The following is a 22,413-nucleotide window of genomic DNA, read 5'->3' on the forward strand; positions in this document are numbered from 1 at the left end:
CTGTTAGGTATCTTTCCTCACTAGGTTAATTTTGCCTGGTCTTCAGGGGTGGCTGCATACTTAATCTGGTGGCCTTATCACATGGAGTGCATAGAAAGCTGAGCAGTAGTACCACATGTTTGTGGTCCTCAACTATAAGCAATTCTTAGTTATAGCTCAGGTTAGGGGACAAAACTAAAATCACTACATCAAATACACACATAAATTGTGTGAGAATTTAAGAAAATCTGAAATGTTCTAGGCCTGTCATAGAACTGAAGATAAATTTTTAAAAAATAATTTATTTATTTCATTTGAAAGGCAGATTTACCAGGGGTGGGGGGAGAGAGAGAGAGAGAGAGAGAGAGAGAGAGAGAGAGAGAGAATCTCCCATCTACAAATTTATTCTCCAAAAGCTGCAAAGGGCAGGGCCAGGCCAAAGTCAGGAGCCAGGAACTCCATCTGGGTTTCACATGGCTAGTAAGGACCCAAATACTTGGGCCGTCTTCCACCACTTTTCTGGGCACATTAGCAGGGAGCTAGACCAGAAGTAGAGCAGCTGGGACTCAAATTGGTGCTTATATGGGATGCCAGCATCATAGGTGGTGACTTACTCCACTACAATACAACACCAAACCCAAGAATAAGGTAATTTTTAAGATTATTATTAGGGGCCTGCACTGTAGGTTGAGCATCCATCGGTAGCACCGGCATCCATAAGGGCACCGGTTCGAGTTCCAGCTGATCCACTTCCCTTTCAGCTCCCTGCTGATGGCCTGAGAAAGCAGTAGAAGATGGCCCAAGTGCTTGGGCCCTTGCACCAGTGTGGGAGACCTGGAAGAAGCTCTTGGCTCCTGGCTTTGGATCAGCCCAGCACCAGCCGTTGTGGCCTTTTGGGGAGTGAACCAGCAGATGCAAGACCTCTGTCTCTGCCTCTGTCTCTCTGTCTATAATGCTGCCTCTCAAATAAATAAATAAACCCTTAAAAATGATTGTTATTATTAGGGGATTGAGTTAAGCATGGTGCTCAGGAAATCAATAGAAAATAGTCTTATAACTTATACTTGGAAAAGAAAAGGAATTTTAAGACAAAAGTTCTGAGTGTGCATTCCTGAGGTGTGGCGGAGAGCACATGATCCTCACAAGCTCTGCATGTGCCGTGTGTGACAAGAAATGATGAAGAACGGAGCTGCAGTGCTATGATCCAGACGGTCATGGTACGTTCCCCCTAAATCTGCCAGAGCTGAGTTAACTTAAGGTTAATTAAGTTTACCCAAAGCTCATCCTAAAGAAGCATCTAAGAGTGACATAAACTGACAAATATGCAGTGTCCATGTCCTAACTGTAGCCATAGCCATTTGGGGAGGTAAGAACTGTCAACTCAGGACAGCATCTCCTACTCTAATATACATGTTTCAAGAGGCATCAGAGTGCTTGAACAGGAGGAACCCTGATAACTCAGGGGAAGCTTTTGGTTGTCAGGGAAGTTTGAGTAATTCTTCTTAATTTATGTAGTATTTTGGTTTTCCTTGAATGAAACAGGGCTTAGGAAGAGGTACTTGGGGGTAGATAAAGAAAAATTCTGACCTAAAGTTAGTGTATTCTCTATATGCTGGGGAGTGGAGGGAGGAAATTAACAATCCTACGGCAGAGAAGGCTCCTGTAGAATATTTAGCAGTTTGGAAATTGTAGTAAGTCAATCAAATGTGTGACTACAGAGGGCGATTATTCAGATGCTAGAGTAGGGATCTTCTACTTCAGGACAGGAGGGAGTATCCAAAATGAGACAGGAAAAGGAAAGGTAAATTGCTAGTTGTAGAAGCTGCATAAGGTGGTAGTCGGCAGCTAGGGATGAGTATTCAAATAAACACCAGAGTTTAGCTTCACATTTAGGACTAGTTACCCATCTTCTAAAAACAAAGTAATTTGAGAAATCCCCTGGGATATAACCCACATTCAGAAGTCCTGAAACTCATTTGGGAAATTCATAGTAACTGGGATTATGGACAAGTCTTTTTTACTTTAAAAAAAAAAAGTGAGGTGTTGTTAGACAAAATCCCAGTCCAGTCAGTACCTCTTATGGAGCCTATCACTGTCCAGTCAGAATTTGAAGATTAACTCAAAACTCAAGATCTCAGGGGAAGAGCAAGAAACAGAAATTATGCATTTTCCCCTTGAGATCTCATACTCAATTCACTAAATTGACATAACCAGCCATGCTTCTCAGTTTGTGGCACATAGACTAAAATAACTTTTATTTTATAATGCTAAGTACTTTAGTCTTTGATTTGTTGGGGTTTCTGTTTTCATTGTGTTTGAAAATTACTGTGGAAGTTTGCCAAGGATATCAGGGGTTTGCTTAGAATGGTATTGGAAAAATAATCCTAGGATGTGAACAGAGATTTATAGCTGGCATGTGGCAAGGACAGCTTGGGAAGAAGTACAGCACTGATATTTGGACTGAGCCTATGTAACAGCTTTAATTTCTACTTTAAAAATAAGAGAACATCATGGAGTGCATATAGAATGAGAAATAATTTCTTGTGGAGCTTTATAAGAAAGTACTTATTCCAGACAGGAAGGCATGAACCCCCTCCCCTTTCATTATTTTCCAGTTTTATTTTGTCTGGATCTTGTTGACAAGAATGATTTCATCTTAGTATCAGGCATTTACATAGCTTCTATGCAGAGTGGATGTCCTCATTCAGTTATTTGCTTCAATGTCATCTCCTTAGAGATGAATTTCTTATCTAACATGGTCAACTACTCTTTATTCTCACCATTTAAAAAAATATTCATAGCTTTGTCATTATTTTAATTTATATGATCCACTATTTTGCAAAATGGTAACCAGAATGTAAATTTGATGAGGGAATGGGCCTTTCTTGTCTACTGTTTTATTCTCACTACCCATAAGAACAGTCAGGAGTCACACAGCTTGGATTTCAATACTGGCATTGCCACTGAAAATATTCTGTGCTTTAATTTCTTTACCTGTTAAATTGGGATGTTATGATTTGAACAAGATTTTGCTCTCTTGCTCATGCTAGACTTTCAACCTGAAAGTCATGGTTCATGGCACTGAGCAGGTGGAAACTTAATCCAATTATGGTGTTTAGGAAGTGAGCCTTGTTGGAGGTCTTCAGTCACTGGGGGCATGCCTTCACAAGATAGTTCTTATGCAAGTGTTGATTAAATAGCTGAGTTGAGCCCAACCACTCTGTCTCTCTTTGCTTTCAGGCTGAACATATGATCTTCTTTCTCCCTATTCTCTATCACCCTCACCAGATATCCAAACAATGAGACTGCCCAATCTTGAACTATGAGCCTCTAAAACTGTGAGCTGAAATAAACTCTCCTTCCTTCATAAGTTTCTTGTCTTAGCTATTTTGTTGTAGTAACAAAAAGCTGACTAACATAAGGTCTAATAAGATAATAAGGTCATTAGACCGATTAATGTAAATATGATGAAATATGGAAAATATCTGAAATACAGTAGGTTAGCAATAAATGCTTGCTGGGTCTGATATAACATGAATTTGAATTCTAACACAGATTTTCCTTTTTGCATATCTTAAACAACATAATAATGTTTTCTGCTCCCCAGTGTCAGCTAAGGTCAGTAACAACATTTACCTCATACTCTTGATTGGGGGATTAAATAAGTCAATACAGAAAGTGCTTATAGCACATATGACTCATAGTGAGAGCACAATGAATGTGAATTATTGTTATTACTATTACAGTGTATTTAGTATTTGGTTTTAGAAAAGTCTTGTATTGGGTACCTGTCACAGCCTGTGATCACAAAGCAGGTCACAATTCCTTTCTATATTTGGATTATTATAGCAGAAACACTCACCACCTTCAAAAATGAGCTCCAGGGTTCAGTTATTTGACCCTGGTTAAAACACCAATATGTTGCCCGAGCTCATGTTGGAATACCTGGGTTCTATTAACAGCTTTAGCTCCCAATTCTAGTTTTTTGATAATGTAGACCTTCAAAAGCAGCAGGTGATGACTCAAATAGCTGGATCCCTGCCACTCATGTAAGATACCTGGGTGAAGTTCCCAGCTCCTAACTTTGACCTGGCTCAGCCACAGTCATTGCAGGCAGCAACAAGCTGGAAGATGTGAGCTCTACCCCAAAGTTTCTGACAAAAGAAAGAAAGGAAGAAAGGAAGAAAGGGAGAGAAAGAAAGGGAGAGAGAAAGAAAGAGAGAGAGGGAGGGAGGGATGAAGGGAGGGAGAGAGGGAGGAAGGAAGGAAGGAAAGGAAGGAAGAGAAAAAGAAAGAAAGGAGCTTCCAAATGGTTGCTAGTTATTTTCCATGTTTTCTTAGGAATATTTAGCAAGATCTAACATGTGCCTATAGTCAGTTAGGCACACGTTAGAGGGGCATCCATGTTGTTCTCTCCCTTGGAATCTGATATTTACTTTTTATTACTAGCCTCAAAGCATCTGGGAACTGCCTCTGTTCATTACTGGAACAGTAATGGCCATAGCAAAGACATTGTATTGAGACGCCCAATCCAACTCAAACCAGAATAGAAACAGTAGTTTTTCTACTTACTACTTATTGAATTTTTTATTTGGTGGAGGGTTAAGCTTGCAATTATAAAATAATATGTAATTGTGTCATTGTAAAAAAAATAAGAAAAGAAGGAGGGGAGCATGGGCAAGAGGTTGCTGAAGAGACTGCTAAAGTTATCCCGTAATCTAAAAGAGTCCCTGCAATGCTAAGGATGGTAAGGTAAAGCTATGGGAAAAACTGAATACTCCTAGTATCTTTGAACTGTTGAATTAGTCAAACCTGGAACTGCCTACTTCTGTACTTCTTGGTATTGTCATCATAAACATACTCAATATTTAACTATTGCTATACAGAGTGAGGTTTCTATGCTGGTGGCATCACCTGGAATGTTTCCAGAAATGCAGAATTGTGGGCTCTACACTGGATCTACTGAATCAAAATAACAATTTTATCAAGTTCACAGGTGTTCTATATGCACATCAATATTGAAGAGACAATGATTTAAGCTACCATTGTCTTGATTTTATATTAACTTGCAATTGAATGCATACTTGAATAGTTACACAAGATAGCAAGTGCCAAAGTGGGGACTTTAAAATGTATTTTAATAACATGTATTTAATAACATATATTTAAATACTATCAAGTGCCTGGCAATGATAATAGACAGAATTAAAAAGGAGGGAATGTCAAATATGGGAAGCAGTACACACTGCAGAATCCTAGAATGATATTCGCTATAAGTAACACTCTGACCTCAGAATCAAACCTTAAGGCTTCCTAGTCTGGCTGAAAGGCCTATGAGAGCATTTCAAGCATGGAAAGCCACGACTCTGTAGCAAAAAATATCCTACATGAAGGATCTCTGTGAGATCCCAGTGGAAAGAAGAGGCCATCGAAAAAAGACGTACTTTTCTCTGAAGGGAGAAGAGAACTTCCACTTTATTTATGCTCTTGTCCAAATACTGATGGAGCCTGTGGTCACAAAAGACTTCCATAGCCATGGCAGCTCATGGCCAGAGCCTCAGGTGGTCACTGACATCATAAATAATAGTGTTAATTGTTAAATGAACAACAGAAGTCACTGTGCACTTACTCTGTGTAGGACTTCTGTCTTTAATGAGTTGCACTATGAGAATTAACTGCAAAACTTGTCCTCAAACTGTACTTCATATATTTTTAAACTTTTATTTAATAAATATAAATTTCCAAAGTACAGCTTATGGATTACAGTGGCTTTTACCCCTGTAACTTTCATCCCACCCAAACCTTCCCATCTCCACCTACCTCTCCCATCCCATTCACATCAAGATTCATTTTCGATTCTCTTGATATACAGAATATCAATTTAGTATATACTAAGTAAAGATTTCAACAGTTTGCACTCACACAGAAACACAAAGTGTAAAGTACTGTTCAAGTACTAGTTATAGCATTGATTCACATAGTACAACACATTAAGGACAGAGATCCTACATGGGGAGAAAGTGCACAATGACTCCTGTTGTTGATTTAACAATTGACACTCTTGTTTATGACGTCACCCTAAGTTCTTGTCATGAGTTGCCAAGGCTATTGAAGCCTTACGAGTTTGCCCACTCTGATCAAATTGATTTATTTTTATTTTTTTTTACTTTTATTTAGTAAATATAAATTTCCAAAGTACAATTTATGGATTACAATGGCTTTTTCCCCCATAAGTTCCCTCCCACCTGCACCCCTCCAATCTCCCGCTCCCTCTCCCATTCCATTCACATCAAGATTCATTTTCAATTACATTTATATACAAAAAATTGATTTAGTATGTATTAAGTAAAGATTTCATCAGTTTGCACCCACACAGAACATACAGTGTAAAATATTGTTTGAATACTGGTTATAGCAATAATTCACATTGTACAACATATTAAGGACAGAGATCCCACATAAGGAGTAAGTACACAGTGACTCCTGTTGTTGACTTAACAATTTGACACTCTTGTTTATGGCATCAGAAATCTCCCTAGGCTCTAGTCATGAGTTGCCAAGGCTACGGAAGCCTTTTGAGTTTGCCAACATTGATCTTATTTTGACAAGGTCGTAATTAAAGTGGAAATTCTCTCCTCCCTTCAGAGGAGGGTACCTCCTTCTTTGATGGCCCTGTTCTTTCCACTGGGATCTCACTCACAGAAATCTTTCATTGATATCATGGTTTTTTTTTCCAGAGTGTCTTGGCTTCCCATGCCTAAAATACTCTCATTGGCCTTTAAGCCAGATCTGAATGCCTTAAGGGCTGATTCTGAGGCCAGAGTGCTATTTAGGACATCTGCATTCTATGAGTCTGCTGTGTATCCCTCTTCCCATGTTGGATCATTCTCTCCCTTTTTGATTCTATCAGTTAGTATTAGCCAACACTAGTCTTGTTTATGTGATCCCTTTGACTCTTAGACCTATCAGTGTGATCAATTTTGAACTGAAATTGATCACTTGGACTCGTGAGATGGCATTGGTAGATGCAATCTTGATGGGATTGTATTGGAATCCTATGGTACATTTGTAACTCCACCATTTGGGGCAAGTCCAATTTAGCATGTCCCAAGTTGTACATCTCCTCCCTCTCTTATTCCCACTCTTATATTTAACAGGGATCACTTTTCAGTTAAATTTAAACACCTAAGAATAATTGTGTGTTAATTACAGAGTTCAACAAATAGTATTAAGTAGAACAAAAGAATACTTAAAGGAATAAAGTATTAAATTGTACAACAACAGTCAAGGCAAGGGCTGATAAAGTCACTGTTTCTCATAGTGTCCCTTTCACTTCAACAGGTTTCCTTTATGGTGCTCAGTTAGTTGTCGCCGATCAGGGAGAACATATGATATTTGTCCCTTTGGGACTGGCTCTTTTCACTCAGCATGATGTATTCCAGATTCCTCCATTTTGTTGCAAATGATTGGATTTCATTTTTTTTTTTACTGATGTATGGTATTCCATACAGTACATATCCCATAATTTCTTTATCCAGTCTACTGTTGATGGGCATTTGGGTTGGTTCCAGGTCTTAGCTATTGTGAATTGAGCTGCAATAAACATTAAGGTGCAGACAGCTTGTTTGTTTGCCAATTAAACTCCTTTGGGTAAATTCCAAGGAGTGGGATGGCTGGGTTGTATGTTAGGGTTATATTCAGGTTACTGGGGAATCTCCAGACTGACTCCCATAGTGACTTTACCAGTTTGCATTCCCACCAACAGTGGGTTAGTGTCCCTTTTTCCCCACATCCTCGCCAGCATCTGTTGTTGGTAGATTTCTGAATGTGAGCCATTCTCACCGGGGTGAGGTGAAACCCCACTGTGGTTTTGATTTGCATTTCCCTGATTGCTAGTGATCTTGAACATTTTTTCATGTGTCTGTTGGCCATTTGGATTTCCTCTTTTGAAAAATGTCTATTGAGGTCCTTGGCCCATCTCTTAAGTGGGTTGTTTGTTTTGTTGTTGTGGAGTTTCTTGATTTCTTTGTAGATTCTTGTTATCAACCCTTTATCTGTTGCATAGTTTGAAAATATTTTTCCCATTCTGTGGGTTGCCTCTTTACTCTCCTGACTATTTCTTTTGAAGTACAGAAACTTCTCAATTTGATGCAATCCCAAATGTTAATTTTGGCTTTGACTGCCTGTGCTTCCAGGGTCTTTTCCAAGAAGTCTTTGCTGGTAGTTATATCTTGCAGGGTTTCTCCAATGTTCTCTAATAATTTGATGCTGTTGGGTCGTAGATTTACATCTTTAATTACTTGGCTCTGTATTCTATTCCATTGATCGATGTGCTGTTTTTATACCTGTACCATCATTTCTTATTTACTATATGCTTTGAAATCAGATATTGTGAATCTTCCAGTGTGATGCCTCTAGTTCATTTTTTTTCCTCTCTCTCAGGATTGCTTTGGCCATTCTATGTCTTTTTGATTTCATATGAATTTTATGATTTTTTTCTAATTCTATAAAGAATATCATTGGCATTTGATGGAGATTGCATTGAATCAGTAAGTAAGTGTTGTAATGAGCATAGACATTTTAATGTTGTTAATTCTGGTAATCCATAAATAAGAATAGCTTCCCATTTTTTTTGCATCCTTGATGATTGTTTTTATCAGTTTTAGAAATTTCATTTTAGACATTTTCCACTTTTGTGGTTAAGTTTATCCCTAAATATTTTATTTTTATGGCTATTGTGAATGGGATTTCAATAAATGATGCTAGCAAAACTATGTATAATATATATATATATATATAGAAAGATGAAATTAAATACCTTCGTCTTACCATACACAAAATCAAGTCAAGAGGAATCAAAGACCTAAATGTAAGAACTGAAACTATGAAATTTGTAGCCAAAAATGTAGGGGAAACACTTCAAGACATTGGTGCAGGTGACAACTTCTTAGATGAGACCTCCAAAGTTTAGGCAACAATGGCAAAACTAATCAAATGGGATTATATCAAATTCAGAAGCTTCTAGACAGTAAAGGAAACAATCAACAGAGTGAAGAGACATCCAACAGCATGAAAGAAAATATTTTCAAGCTACTTATCTGACAAATAATTAATATCTAGAGTATATCAGCAACTCAAAAAACTCAACCACAAAACAACCAATCCAGTTAAGAAATGAGCAAGAACTTGAATAGGCAAGTCACAAAGAAGAAATGCAAATGACCAACAAATATATGAAAAAATGCTAAGTATTACTAGCCATCAGGGAAAATGCAAATTCAAATCACAACGTGATATTACCTCACCCCTTTCAAAATGGTTATTATTAGGGCCAGCATTCAAAATGGTTATTATTAAGGCCGGTAGTGCGGTGGGTTAAGTAGTTGTGTGTGATGCCAGCACCCTATACGGGTGCTGATTCGAGTCCTGGCTGCCCCAATTCTATTCCAGTTCTCTGCTAATGTGCCTGGAAAAGCACTGCAAGATGAACCAGGTGCTTGAGCTCATTCAGTTACATGAATCTCTTGGCCCTTGGCTTTGACCTGGCTCACTCCTTGCCCCTGAGCCATTTGGAGAGTGAATCAACAGATGAAAGATTACTTTCTCTGTGTCTCTCCATCTCTCTCTGATTCTGTGTTTTGAATGAATGAATGAATGAATGAATCTTTTAAAAATGGCTGCTATTGAAAAGACAGAGCAACAAATGCTGGTAAGGATGTGAAGAAAGAGGAACTCTTATTTACTGTCAGTGGGAATGCAAATTGCAGCCATTGTGAAAAACAGTATGAAGATTTCTTAAACTATAAATAGATTTATCATATAATTCAACAGTCTCACTACTGGGCATGTACCCCAAAAAACATTGTGTTTATAGCAATAGTTTTAAAAATAATCATACTATAGAATCAACCAAGGTGTCTGCCATCAAATGAATGGGAGAGAAAATGTGATATATATATATGTATATATATATATATATATATATATATCAGCACGCAATTCAGCACACCGAACTATTTTTATCTTCTTTGACATGAGTGGCATCCCTCCGAATAGGCTATTGTCCATTCACCTTGAAACTTCTGTCCATATATGTGTGTGTGTGTGTATATATATATATATACACACACAGACACACACACACATACAATAAAATATTGTTCAGCTATAAAAAGAATGCAATCTTATCACTGTTAAAGGAAATTGTGTGGAGCTGGAAGATGTTATATTAAGTGAAATAAGCAGGATACAGAAAAATACCACATGTCCCTTACATGAGAGAGCTCAAATTAAAAAAAAAATTAAATATCTGAGCATATTAGTTTTGCTACAAAATAGTGTTCTTTTAAAAATTGTGTTTTAATTTCTTGTCAAACATACTAATAGGAATTATATAGTTATAATTTTAATGCTTTGTGACTATTTTAGGGTTTATTTTATATGAGTGAAGTTGAGCATCTTCTCATTTGATTATTGTTTATAGCCTTTGTCTATTTTCCTGCTGGATTATGATCCTTCTATTTTTTATTGTTGAATTCTTTATTTAGCTGAGCCTTTGAGCACTCAACTATAATGTAAATTAAAAATATGTTATCTCAAAAAATATTAAGTTAAACAGCTCTCAACTGACCAACAAAGAACTGCTTGCTGTGTGGACAGAAGTTCCAAGGTGAATGGACAATAGCCTATTTGGAGGATGCCACTCTTGTCAAAGAAGATAAAAATCGTTTGATGTGCTGAATTGCATGCTGCAAAAATGAATGAATAAATATATAAATTTAATGAAAAGATGTTTCTTCATTTGGAATGATGAACTCAACTACATTGCTTTGTCTCCCATTACACAGTTGGTGAAGGTTACATGTTTGCCATCGGTTCTCTGACTAGATTTATCTGTAGAATAAGGAAGCATCTGATTTTGTTATTCTACAGTCTTCCTTTGTAGAACTATGGAACAGAAACAAAATCATTGTGCTCCATATTGTTCTTTTCACAAATTTCATTTTCCTATTGGATTGCACTTGCTTCTCATTTTAACTAAGATTTGTTATCTAATTTTGGGCCAGGTCACTTAGGTGATTTCAGGTACAGATTACTGTTGCTCATTGAAGGCATCTTTTGTGGAAGAGAACTATTCATATCTTCATCTTCAAAAATCCACTGGGGTTATGTAAAGTTCTGTTATCTGCACAACTCCTGCTCTGCTTGCTGTATTTTCATCCCTTATAATTGCATGGGATGCTTTACTAATAGCTGGAAGGTATTGGGAACGCCATATGCCATGTTGGAGCCCCTTTCTTTCTCACCTTCTACATTTGAGGGCAGATATTAGATGCTCTCCAAGGTACTCTGTCAAGTACTTTGCAACATGGTATTCCATTATGCCACATGGAAGCACGTAACATTTCAGAGAGCATTCTTCCTGGGATTTTAAAGTGTTCTTTGTTGGTTGAAATAGTCCACTAAAAGACATCTGTTTTCACAATAGTATGGAAGACAGGTAGTCAGTATCTTGGTATTGGCATTAACCAAGTAGGAGGTCAGCCTCTTGATACTGGCATTGAATAAATCAGGATTGGATTAGCCAGATGAAAATTCAATGAGCTACCCTTATAGACAATCAAGTCATTTATTCAGGGAAGGTCATTTAAAAGATCCTTACTTTTATTCTGAACTTTTAAAATTGTGAAATACATAGTACATGCTATACAATGTACATACCACACACACACATGTGGACTGAATACCTGTGTCCCCCCAGATTTATATTTTGAGGCCCTAATTGTTGATGAGATGGCATTTGGACATAGGGTCTTTGGGAGGTGATTAAGTCATAAGGTAGAACCCACAAGAAGGGTGTTAGTGACGTTGTAAGAGACAAAGAGATGCTCCATCTGTCTTCTGAATATACAGCAAGAGGGTATTTGTCTATGAAACAGAAAGAGGCCCTTGTCAGCAGCCAGCTTTGCCAGCACTTTGATATTTGACATTTCTTCTTTCAGAATTGTGATAAACAAATTTATATTGTTTAAGTCATATAGCCTGTTATGTTTTGATTAGGACCATCTGAGCAGACTAAGATAATGGACACACACACACACACACACACGTACACATGTTTTTAAAGACTAAAATGAAATACTTATGTACCACCTGCCAACTTAGAAAAATAGAATATATTAAGTATCTGTGAAGTCCCATGTGGGTGCTTCCCAGTGAGACTCCCTCCTCCACCACCCCCTGACAGTTTAGAGATAATCCAAATCCTGTATGTTAGTCATTCTTTTGCTTTTCTGCATAGTTTTGCCACATTTGCCCATATCCCAACACAATATGTTGTTTGAGGTTTCCTGATTTTCACTTTATGTAAATGAACCATGCAGTATGCTTCTGTGACTCGCTTTTTTGCTCAACATTTTGATATTCAACCATACTAACATGCATCGTTAAAGTTCATTTTTTTCATTGGTTTTAGTATTTCATTTATGAGTAAAACAATTTGTTTACTCTTTTTACAGTTGATGAGTATTTTGTGCTTTTATAAACAGTATTATTGTTTGTGTTTGTGCTTTTCAAGAAGTGCTATTTGGAATTTTGTGTGTTTGCATAGGAGTTTCTCTAGGGAATATACTGCAAGAGACACTAAAGCTGTTCTGGGGGAGTGGATTAAGATGGCAGAGTAGGGAGGGAGCTTGCTGCTCAAGTCTAGAAAAGATAGTTTATAAATAGTGGACTGAAGATTCAGGGAAGAGTTAGGGAGAAAACAGTAGAGGAAACTCTATGTAAATTGGAGGAACAGTGGGCCTAAGTAGAGGGTGAAGATGTGCACAATTTAGGACCCCACCAGCTGAGAGCCTCTGAATCAGTGTTGAAGAGCATGGCAAGACAAGATGGCAGCAGTTTAAGCCACTGGAGAAAAGCTTCAGGAAGAGTCTAGATGGATTATGGCTTGGAGCCCCATGGGGGATAGATAGTGTACCCAGCAAGCTAGAGGAGAAAAAACAAAGGGGGGCATGTTTTCTCTCTCCCTGAGCATCCTGCAAAGGCACTATGTAACAAGATAACAGAGAGTGGGTGTTATTTTGGACATACGTAACAGCTTGGACAGCTCATGTCCATGCTCAGCAACCAGCCAAGTAGAGACTCCTGAGTCTGGTGGGGAGAATAGGCTGGAGGCTGGGTGCTTGTGACTATAGGAAGCTTGTGTGCCAGGACTATGAATACACTGAGGCTGTGTGAGAGGACTCAGGGTGTATCTGGGATTTTGGGTAGTCTCTGTGGGAGACTCCACATGATCAGGGATGCTTGGTTACCTGGCAAGAGACATGGTAGGGAATCTGAGCTTATACTGAGAACTGAACAGATATTTTGTGTGGTCCTTATGGCAGAGCAGATGAATAATATACCCACTGGGGCAAGCGCCCAGGCACTTGTCTCCTTCAAGGAGAGGAACTCAGCTGAGTACACCAACAGAAAAGAAGAAACCTCATATCTGCTTTTTTAAAAAAAAAAATTACCACACCAAACCTGAGAGTGACACCTCAGACACACCCTTCACCCTGGAGCACTGAATAGAGCTCCCTGGCCATTCCCACCACACATCTCTAATTATTCCCTGAAAGCAAACATGCCACTAATGCAATCAGACAGAGTCTAAAGATGAAAGCTGCCACAGCGAAAAATCAAAGAAGAAACCACAATGCCAAATGCCAAATAACAAAGGCACCAATCCATGAAACAAGAACAAGAGACAACATGACACCCCAAAAGAACACAACACCTCCACTGTATTGTGAAGGTGATAAGATTGAAGAAATGCCAGAAATGAAATTCAAAAAATTGATCATAGATTGCTTAGAAGTAATAAGAAGCAAATGTACTAACTAATAAAATCCATACATGAATGAAAGAAAATTTCTCCCTTGAAATTGAGATCTTAAAGAGTAATGAAAATGAAATCTTAGAAATGAAGAATTAAATAGAACAAATAAAAAATATAGTGGAGAGCCTTAACAGCAGAATTAGTGAAGCAGAGGAAAGAACATCTGACTTAGAAGACAAAGCACAAAAAATTAGACAGTTGCACCAAACACAAGAAGAAATTAGAAAACTAAAAAACACTGTTGGGAATCTACAGGATACTATCAAATGACCCAACATACGGCTTCTAGGAGTTCCTGAAGGTGTCGAAAGGGAGCAAGAATCAGAAGGCCTTTTTAGTGAAATAATAACAGAAAATTTCCCAATTTGTAGAAAGAAAGGGGCATCAAGTACAGGAAGCACATAGCACTCCTAATAGACATAACCAGAAAGATTTTCACCACCACACATTTTAGTCAAACTCTCCACACTAAAGCATAAAGTAAAAATTCTAAAATATGCATGAAGGAAATGCCAGATTACTTTCAGAGGATCTCCAATTAGACTCATGGAAGACTTCTCATCAGAAACCCTACAGGCTAGGAGAGAATGGCGAGATACAGCCCAAGTCTTAAGAGAAAAGAACTGTCAGCTCAGAATATTATACCCTGCGAAGCTCTCATTTATGAAAGAAGGTAAGATAAAGACCTTCCATGAAACAGAAATTGAAAGAATTTGTCACCATCTTTCCAGCCCTGCAGGAGATGCTTTCTGCAAACTGAAACCCAGAAACATAGTCAATACTATGTAGGAAGGTAAAAGAAAGAAAGCTTCCAGTGAAAGTACATAAGATATACAAAGTAAAAAAATAGGAATATTTATATGTAAAAATGGCAGGGCAATAGTCACCTTGAATGTAAATAACCTTAACTCACCAGTTAAAACACACAGACTGGCTAAATGGATTAAAAAACAAAACCCATCTGTTTGCCTCTTACAAGAGAGACATCTCACCAAGAAAGAGGAATGAAGATTAAAAGTTTAAGGAAGGAAAAAGATATTCCATGCTAACAGAAACTGAAAAAATATACTTTAACACAAAAACTGTTAAAAGAGATAAAGAAGGACACTATGTAATGATTAAGGGATCAATTCAACAGGAAGATGTGACTATTATAAACGTATATGCACCTAATTACAGGGCACCTGGCTATTTAAAAGAAATGTTAAGGAATCTAAAGGGAGATATAGACTCAAATATAATAGTAAAGGGGGATTTCAATACCCCACTTTCAGCAATGGACAAGTCAACCAGATAGAAAATCAGCAAAAAGCCAGCACCACAACTCACTAGGCTAATCCTCCGCTTGTGGTGCCGACATCCCAGGTTCTAGTCCCAGTTGGGGTGCCGGATTCTGTCCTGGTTGTTCTTCTTCCAGTCCAGCTCTCTGCTGTGGCCCGGGAAGGCAGTGGAGGATGGCCCAAGTGCTTGGGCCCTGCACTGGCATGGGAGACCAGGAGGAAGCACCTGGCTCCTGGCTTTGGATCGGTGCAGCACACCAACCATAGCAGTCATTTGGGGGGGTGAACCAGCAGAAGGAGGACCTTTCTCTCTGTCTGTCTCTCTCTCACTGTCTAACTCTGCCTGTCAAAAAAAAGTTAAAAAAAAGAAAGTCAGCAAGGAAACAGCTGAGTTAATCGACACTATAGAGACCAAATGGATCTATCAGATATCTACAGACCTTTTCATCCCATAGTAGCAAAATACACATTATTCTCACCTGTGCATGCAACATTTGCTATGATTCACCACAAGGTAGGCCATACAACAAGTCTCATCAAATTTAAAAAAATCAAAATCATACCATGCATCTTCTCGGACCACAATGCAATGAAGCTGGAAATCAGCAACTCAAGAATCTCTAGAACATATGAAAGCACATGGAGAATGAACAATATGCTTCTGAAAGAACAGTGGGTCATAGAAGAAATCAAAAGAGAAATCAAAAAATTTCTGGAAACCATGTGGACAACAACACAACATGTCAAAACTTATGGGATACAGCAATAACAGTGTTATGAGGAAAGTTTATAGAAATTGGAAAGGTACCAAATAAATCAGCTATCAATGCATCTCAAGGATCTAGAAAAACAACAGCAATCCAAACCCAAAACTAGCAAGAGAAAAGAAATAATTAAAATTAGAGATGACATTAACAAAATTGAAACCAAAAATAAATACAAAAGTTCAGCAAAATGAAGAGCTGGTTTTTTGAAAAACTAGACAAAATGGACAAATCATTGGCCCAACTAAACAAAAAAGGAGAAATAAGACCCTGATTAATAAAGTTAGAGATGAAAAAGGAAATGTACCAACAGACACCACAAAAATAAAAACAATCATCGAAATTGTAACAAAGAGCTGTATGCCAAAAAACTGGGAAACCTAGAACAAACTGATAGATTTCCAGACAAATAAAACCTACCTAATCAAGCCATTAAGACACAGAAAACTTAAACAGACACAGAAAACTTAAACAGATGCATTATGAAGAGAGAAATTGAAATAGTAATAAAGACCCTCCCATCAAAGAAAAGCCCAGGACTAGATGACTTCACTGCTGATTCTACCAGACACAGCAAATAGCTATAAAAAAATCAAATACCTTGAAATAAATATAACCAATGATGACAAAGGTCTCTACAATGAAAATTACAAAACATTAAAAAAGAAAAAGAAATAGAAGAAAATAGAAAAAAATGGAAAAATCTCCCATGTTCACGGATTTTTGGAAGAATCAATATCATCAAAATGTCCATTATTCCAAAATCAATTTACAGATTCATACTAAAGATATTCTTCGTAGATCTAGAAAGAAATGATGCTAAAATTCACATGGAAACACAGGAGACCTTGAATAACTAAAGCAATCTTATACAACAAAACAAATCTGGAGGCATCATAATACCAGATTTCAAGACATACTACAAGGCATTTATAATCAGAACAGCCAGGTACTGGTATAAGAACAGATGGATAGACAAATGGAACAGAATAAAATTACCAGAAATTGGCCGGCGCCATGGCTCACTAGGCTAATCTTCCACCTTGCGGCGCCGGCACACTGGGTTCTAGTTCTGGTCGGGGTGCCGGATTCTGTCATGGTTGCCCCTCTTCCAGGACAGCTCTCTGCTGTGGCCAGGGAGTGCAGTGGAGGATGGCCCAAGTACTTGGGCCCTGCACCCTATGGGAGACCAGGAGAAGCACACTGGCCATGGCGGCCATTGGAGGGTGAACCAATGGCAAAGGAAGACCTTTCTGTCTGTCTCTCTCTCTCACTGTCCACTCTGCCTGTCAAAAAATAAAAAAAAAAGAATTACCAGAAATCACTACAAGCATCTACAACCAGCTTATATTTGACAAAGGAGCTAAAAGCAATCCCTGGAGCAAGGACAGTCTTTTGAACAAATGGTGCTGGGAAAACTGGATTTCCACTTGCAGAAGTATGAAGAGGGACCCCTACCTCATACTTTACACCATTCAAAATGGATTAAAGACCTAAATCTATGGCCTGATATTATCAACTTATTAGAGAACATTGTTGAAACCCTTCAAGACAGTGGCATACACAAAGAGTTCTTGGAAAAGACCCCAGAGGCACAGGCAATCAAAGTCAAATCAAAAGATGAGATTACATTAAATTGAGAAGCTTCTGTACTGCAAAAGAAAGACTCAGAAAAGTGAAGAGTCAACCAACAGAATGAAAGAAATATAAAAGCACATTAACCCTCTTTACTACCTTGCTTTAAGAGGACAAGACAAAGCTAGGAGTATAATACAGGCTTACATGGTTTGGTTTTACTCCTACATATATAACGGAACAATATCAGGATTAAATCTACAATGTGAGTCTGTCAAACAGTGACTCTTATCATTCCTTCAATCAGGTATTTTAGTGATAATTTTGGATATTTTAATATAGAGTACAAAAAAAGAGAACCATGATAATCCTCTGAAAATAGAGAATGGTATTCTCTGATTATATCTAGAAATATAAATAGACTGACTAAATCAGCTAATTTATTTATCATGAAGACGTTATAGAATATCTTATTTTTTAAAATAAATTATTTTATCTTGAGGAGTACTTTCTTTTTTAAAAAATATTTTATTTATTTATTTCAGAGGTAGAGTTACAGACGTGAGAGGGAGAGATAGAGAGAAAGATCTTCCATCCACTAGTCCATTCTCCAAATGGCTGCAATGGCCAGAGGTGGGCCGTTCTGAAGCCAGGAGCCAGGAGCCAGGAGCCAGAAGATTCCTCCAGACTTCCCATGCAGGTACAGGGGTCCAAGTACATGGGCCGTCTTGTACTGCTTTCCAAGGCCATGGCAGAGAGCTGGATCCAAATAGGAGCAGCCAGGACTAGAACCAGTGCCTATATGGGATGCCAACATCATAGGAGGAAAATTAACCTACTGTACCACAGCGCCAGCCCCATTGAATACTTTCAATATTAGCATACAGAGTTTAAATCTAAGAGTAAGCATATTGTGAATAGGAAAAAATTCCTCTCATATTTCCAGTTCCTTGAAATACATCATATATATATATATATATATACACACACACATATGGTTTCTGCTTATTTTATTAAATAAATTTATTAAATGGTGGCTCTCTAAAAGTTTCAAAATCATTAAAGATTGAAAACATTTGTCACCATTTGAAAGGAGAGATGGCTGTTATGCCATTCATAGTGCTTTCCTGCCCCACATCATTTTTTAGAAAAAAAAAAAAAACATAGAAAATGGTTTTGGGGGCAGGCATTGTGATGCAGCTAGCTAATCTGACTTTTACTATCCATGATTATATAATGTCATTCCATTGTACCTCTCCATTAGGTCTTTAATTTCTCCTTTGTTTTTAAGAATGTAATTAGATTCATTCTTAGCTAATTTTCCTGCTATTATGTTTATTTGTTTTACTTTTTTCCCAACTATTGTTGCTCCTATATGGAAATGCACTTTTCCATATATTGATTTGTATTCTTCAATATTGCTAAATCCACTTATTATTTATAGTACTTTATACATTATTTTGGATTACTTATGAAACAATTATGTCAGCTAGTTGTTTCAGTAGACTGATGCTGCTACACTGTGGAACTGCTTTATTTGCATATCCAAGATGTCTGTGGAAAGCAAGACTCAAGACTAGCTGATGGTGGCCAGCGCTGAGGCATAGTGGGGTAAGCCTTCCCTTGCGGTGCCGGCATCCCATATGGATACTGGTTCATGTCCCAGCTGCTTCTCTTACAATCCAGCTCTCTGCTGATGGTCTGGGAAGGCAGTGGGAGACGAACCAAGTATCTGGGCCCCTGCATCTGCATGGGAGACCCAGAAGAAGCTCTGGCTCCTAGCTTCAGATCAACCCAGCACTGGCTGTTGGAGTCATTTGGGGAGTGAATCAGCATATGGAAGATATTTTTCTCTGTCTCTCCCTCTCTCTATCTGTAACTCTACCTCTCAAACAAATAAATAAAATATATATTTTTTAAAAAGACCAGGTAATAAAGGAAAGAGGTTGAGGTTATTTGCTCCTTGGGTAGAAATTTTCCAGTTAAGGCTATTGATCATTAATAGTTCCTACTAAAACAAAGATATTTCTGAGGAAGTTTATTTTAAATTCATCATATGATGTAGAAAAATCTTATATGAAAACTTGAAGGATTCCAGTAAACTAGTCTGGAAGTACTTTTCACATTAATCTCATTTTGAACAATCAAACTACACTATTGTGGATACTGGAATTAGAATGACAAGATCAACTTGACCAATAACTGTTGGACCATAGCCAAGTCTGGGACTAAAGCATTCATGGAAATTTTACAGGCTAGTATAAGTATCTCTATGATTGCCTAGTTTGTTGTTAGTTTTTATTTAGTTGCTGAGAAAATGATTGTGATCACAAATATAATGATGACAAGCAGCACGCCTGGACATTCTCAGCTAGGGAATCTTTCAGCTGACAAAGGTGAACCTATGGGTTATGGAAAAAGGCTATCCTGCATCTGAAACAAGGCAAACTAAATACTTGGGGAAAAGAAGAATAAAGGAGTTTGTGAAGAAACATTTTCAGGTTATGGCCATTCCGTTACTCTTATGGAAAAGTAACTTGATAAAGAGGACAACAATGATAAGGGTGAAGAAAAGGAAGGTAAAGAGGAAGAAAAATAAAAAAGAAAAGAGGTCTGATAACAAACCCAAAGAACTAAAAGTTGTTGATGAATAAAGAGAATGAGAAGGAGGAGGGGTAAGCTAAGAGGAAAAGAAGGGTGGAAGAAGATGGGGGAGGGAATGAGAAGAAGCAAAGATGGGGGAGAAAGAGGAGAAAGGAAGGATGGTAACAAGGAAAGGGGAGGGTTGTGGGTGGGAGGGAAGTTATGGGTGGGGGGAAGCCATAGTAATCCATAAGCTGTACTTTGGAAATTTATATTCATTAAATAAAAGTTAAAAAAAGAAAAAGATTTTGGAAAATACAATGATCAATGATAACTCAAAAATACTTCTCTAATCCTTTTTGTTAATATGAGGAGAGCAGATATTATGCATTTCAAACATACAATTCTAATAACCTAAGGATATGTCTTCCTCATTCTTTCTTTTTACTTCCAATATTTGTGATAGCATACTTTCAACTTACTTTATAATCACAGGCCTAATACGCCCCTAAATATAGTGCTCAACAAGCAAAAAGAAGAAATAAGAGTGTTCAACAGGAATATAGGCAAGGGCTATAAAAATTATCAAACAGAAAATGTCAAATTTATTCTAATATATCCAGGGTTTTTTTGTACTCTGTTTTTTAGCTACCTCTAATCAGAGAAAACATCTGATTTTGGATTCTCTGGGTCTGGCTAATTTTGCTTTGCATAATGCTGTCCAATCGCATTCATTTTGTTGCAAAAGACAGGATTTAATTCTTTATATGACTGAATAGTATTCTATCATGTATATATACATTTTCTTTATGCAGTCATCAGCTGATGGATATCTGGGTTGATTCAATGCCTTAGCTTTTGTGAATTGAGCTGCTATAAAGATGAGGGTACAGATAATGCTTTATACTGATTTCATTTTCTTTGAGTAAATTTCCAGGAGTGGGATGGCTGGGTTGTATGGTAGACCTATATTCAGATTTCTGAGAAATTTTCATTCTGTCTTTCATAATGGCTATACTAGTTTACATTCCCAATAAGAGTGCATTAGGGTATTTTTCCCCCACATTTTCACCAACAAATGTTACATTTTGATTTCTGGATGATAGCCATTCTACCTGTGTAAGGTGAAATCTCATTGTGTTTTTACTTGCATTTCCTTGATGGTTGGTGATTTTTAACATTCTTTTTTCATGTGTCTGTTAGCCATTTGTATTTCATCCTTTGAAATATGCGTGTTCATGTTAATGTCTTTTACCCACATTTAACTGGTTTGTTTGATAGTTGTTGTTGAGTTTCTTGAGCTCCTAATATATTCTGGATATTACTCCTTTACAGGATGCATAGCTTGCAAATTTTTCTCCCTCTATGTCAACTGCCTCTTTGTTGAGAGTTCCTTTTACCATATAGAAGCATTTAGCTTGATGTAATCCCTTTTGACTATTTTTTTTTATTTTATTGCCTAGGCATCTGGGGTCTTATGCAATAAGTCTGCCAATGTCTTGCAGTGTTTTCCCTATGTAGTAATTTGATGGTATCAGGTTTTAAGTTTAGAGCTTTGATCCACTGTGAGTTGATTTTTGTATCGGGTGTAACATAGGGCCTTGTTTCATACTTCCACATGCAAAGATCCAATTTTCCCAGCACCATTTTTTAAAGGTTTATTTACTTGAAATTCAGAGTTACATAGATAGAGGAGAGAAAAACGTCTTCCACCTGCTGGTTCACTCCCCAGATGGCTGAAATGGCCGGAGCTACGCCAATCTGAAACCAGGAACCAGGAGCTTCCTCCAGATCTCCCACATGGGGGAAGGGGCCCAAGGACTTGGGCCATCTTCTACTGCTTTCCCAGGCCATAGCAGACAGCAGGGTCAGAAGTGGAGCAGCCCAACCACGAGCCTGGGCCATATGGGATGCCAGCACTGCAGGTGGAGGCTTTACCTGCTATGCCACAATGCCAGGCCCCCTATCCCCAACACCATTTGTTGAGGAGACTGTCCTTTCTCCATGGAGTGAATATAGCTTGTCAAAAATTACTCAGTTGTAGATGCAAGGATTATTTTCTTGGGTTTCAATTGTATTCCATTGGTACAGATTTCCAGTTTTGTGCCAGTACCAGTTTTTGGTTCTTTTTTCTTTTTATTATAAATAACCTGTAGTATGTGTTGAAATCTGGTACTGTGATGCCTCCAGCTCTGTTTTATTGTTTAAGATTGCTTTACCCATTTTGGGTCTCCTGTGTTTCCATATTAATCTTAGCATTGTTTCTAAGCTGCATCTGAAATGAATCTCCTTGTTATTTTGTTTGGGTTCACAATGAGTCTGTAAATTTATATGGATAGTATGGACATTT

At 37.7% G+C, this 22,413-nt stretch overlaps 1 long non-coding RNA gene and 1 pseudogene across 3 annotated transcripts in view; both read left to right on the forward strand.

The window, feature by feature from the left end:
- LOC138849638 (uncharacterized) overlaps positions 1-22,413 on the forward strand; it is a 180,011-nt gene that overhangs the window by 84,898 nt on the left and 72,700 nt on the right. The window contains exon 2 of one of the 3 annotated variants that reach the window (XR_016233875.1): positions 3,220-3,317. The exons of the other annotated variants lie outside the window; for them this stretch is intronic. This is a non-coding gene — a long non-coding RNA (uncharacterized LOC138849638). The remainder of the gene's footprint in view (positions 1-3,219; positions 3,318-22,413) is intronic. 3 annotated transcript variants of the gene reach the window in all.
- Positions 3,569-20,134, forward strand: LOC138849866 (heat shock protein HSP 90-alpha A2-like; annotated as a pseudogene).

This window comes from Oryctolagus cuniculus, chromosome 5 (assembly GCF_051225735.1).
Source record: "Oryctolagus cuniculus isolate XC-2025 breed Fujian yellow rabbit chromosome 5, ASM5122573v1, whole genome shotgun sequence".
NCBI classification, from domain to species: domain Eukaryota; kingdom Metazoa; phylum Chordata; class Mammalia; order Lagomorpha; family Leporidae; genus Oryctolagus; species Oryctolagus cuniculus.